Consider the following 2671-nt stretch of genomic DNA (forward strand, 5'->3'; position numbering starts at 1 on the left):
ATTTTTAAAAAAATCTAATGATAGGATTTCCCAGAAAATTGAAAAAACCGAAAAATGTCAAGAGTAAAGTGCCATTTTCTGACATTAGATTTCGTTCTAAATGCTTAATCCCTATGTAGAAACGTTAGTTAAGCAAGAATATCGTATTTTTAAAAAAATCTAATGATAGGATTTTTCAGAAAATTGAAAAAACCGTAAAATGTCAAGAGTAAAGTGCCCTTATTTTAAACAATGTATCGTTCTAAATGCTTAATCCCTATGTAAAAAAGTTATTTTAGCAGGAATATGTTATTGAAAAAAATTAGAAAAATTTATTTTAGCCGTAAATCGAAAATAATGGGGACACCGGAGCTGTTCGAAGCGCCGAGCGCGCCGCGTACGCCCGAATATTTTCAAAGTCCCAACGTACCGATCAAGAGTAAAGTACCATTTTCCTACATTAGATTTCGTTCTAAATGCTTAATCCCTATGTAAAAACGTTAGTTAAGCAAGAATATCGTATTTTTAAAAAAATCTAATGATAGGATTTCCCAGAAAATTGAAAAAACCGAAAAATGTCAAGAGTAAAGTGCCATTTTCTGACATTAGATTTCGTTCTAAATGCTTAATCCCTATGTAGAAACGTTAGTTAAGCAAGAATATCGTATTTTTAAAAAAATCTAATGATAGGATTTTTCAGAAAATTGAAAAAACCGTAAAATGTCAAGAGTAAAGTGCCCTTATTTTAAACAATGTATCGTTCTAAATGCTTAATCCCTATGTAAAAAAGTTATTTAAGCAAGAATATGTTATTGAATAAAATGAGAAAAATTTATTTTAGCCGTAAATCGAAAATAATGGGGACACCGGAGCTGTTCGAAGCGCCGAGACGCGCCGCGTACGGCCGAATATTTTCAAAGTCCCAACGTACCGATCAAGAGTAAAGTACCATTTTCCTACATTAGATTTCGTTCTAAATGCTTAATCCCTATGTAAAAACGTTAGTTAAGCAAGAATATCGTATTTTTAAAAAAATCTAATGATAGGATTTCCCAGAAAATTGAAAAAACCGAAAAATGTCAAGAGTAAAGTGCCATTTTCTGACATTAGATTTCGTTCTAAATGCTTAATCCCTATGTAGAAACGTTAGTTAAGCAAGAATATCGTATTTTTAAAAAAATCTAATGATAGGATTTTTCAGAAAATTGAAAAAACCGTAAAATGTCAAGAGTAAAGTGCCCTTATTTTAAACAATGTATCGTTCTAAATGCTTAATCCCTATGTAAAAACGTTATCTAAGCAAGAATATGTTATTGAATAAAATGAGAAAAATTTATTTTAGCCGTAAATCGAAAATAATGGGTCGAGCGAATCGCTCGATTGCGCCGAGACGCGCTATGATGCAACAGACGAGCGATTGGAACGCCCGAATATTTTCAAAGTCCCAACGTACCGATCAAGAGTAAAGTACCATTTTCCTACATTAGATTTCGTTCTAAATGCTTAATCCCTATGTAGAAACGTTAGTTAAGCAAGAATATCGTATTTTTAAAAAAATCTAATGATAGGATTTTCCAGAAAATTGAAAAAACCGAAAAATGTCAAGAGTAAAGTGCCATTTTCTGACATTAGATTTCGTTCTAAATGCTTAATCCCTATGTAGAAACGTTAGTTAAGCAAGAATATCGTATTTTTAAACAAATCTAATGATAGGATTTTTCAGAAAATTGAAAAAACCGTAAAATGTCAAGAGTAAAGTGCCCTTATTTTAAACATTATATCGTTCTAAATGCTTAATCCCTATGTAAAAAAGTTATCTAAGCAAGAATATGTTATTGAATAAAATGAGAAAAATTTATTTTAGCCGTAAATCGAAAATAATGGGTCGAGCGAATCGCTCGATTGCGCCGAGACGCGCTATGATGCAACAGACGAGCGATTGGAACGCCCGAATATTTTCAAAGTCCCAACGTACCGATCAAGAGTAAAGTACCATTTTCCTACATTAGATCTCGTTCTAAATGCTTAATCCCTATGTAAAAACGTTAGTTAAGCAAGAATATCGTATTTTTAAAAAAATCTAATGATAGGATTTTCCAGAAAATTGAAAAAACCGAAAAATGTCAAGAGTAAAGTGCCATTTTCTGACATTAGATTTCGTTCTAAATGCTTAATCCCTATGTAGAAACGTTAGTTAAGCAAGAATATCGTATTTTTAAACAAATCTAATGATAGGATTTTTCAGAAAATTGAAAAAACCGTAAAATGTCAAGAGTAAAGTGCCCTTATTTTAAACAATGTATCGTTCTAAATGCTTAATCCCTATGTAAAAAAGTTATTTTAGCAGGAATATGTTATTAAAAAAAATTAGAAAAATTTATTTTAGCCGTAAATCGAAAATAATGGGGACACCGGAGCTGTTCGAAGCGCCGAGCGCGCCGCGTACGCCCGAATATTTTCAAAGTCCCAACGTACCGATCAAGAGTAAAGTACCATTTTCCTACATTAGATTTCGTTCTAAATGCTTAATCCCTATGTAAAAACGTTAGTTAAGCAAGAATATCGTATTTTTAAAAAAATCTAATGATAGGATTTCCCAGAAAATTGAAAAAACCGAAAAATGTCAAGAGTAAAGTGCCATTTTCTGACATTAGATTTCGTTCTAAATGCTTAATCCCTATGTAGAAACGTT

The sequence above is a fragment of the Megalopta genalis genome, unplaced genomic scaffold (assembly GCF_051020955.1).
Source record: "Megalopta genalis isolate 19385.01 unplaced genomic scaffold, iyMegGena1_principal scaffold0084, whole genome shotgun sequence".
NCBI lineage: Eukaryota > Metazoa > Arthropoda > Insecta > Hymenoptera > Halictidae > Megalopta > Megalopta genalis.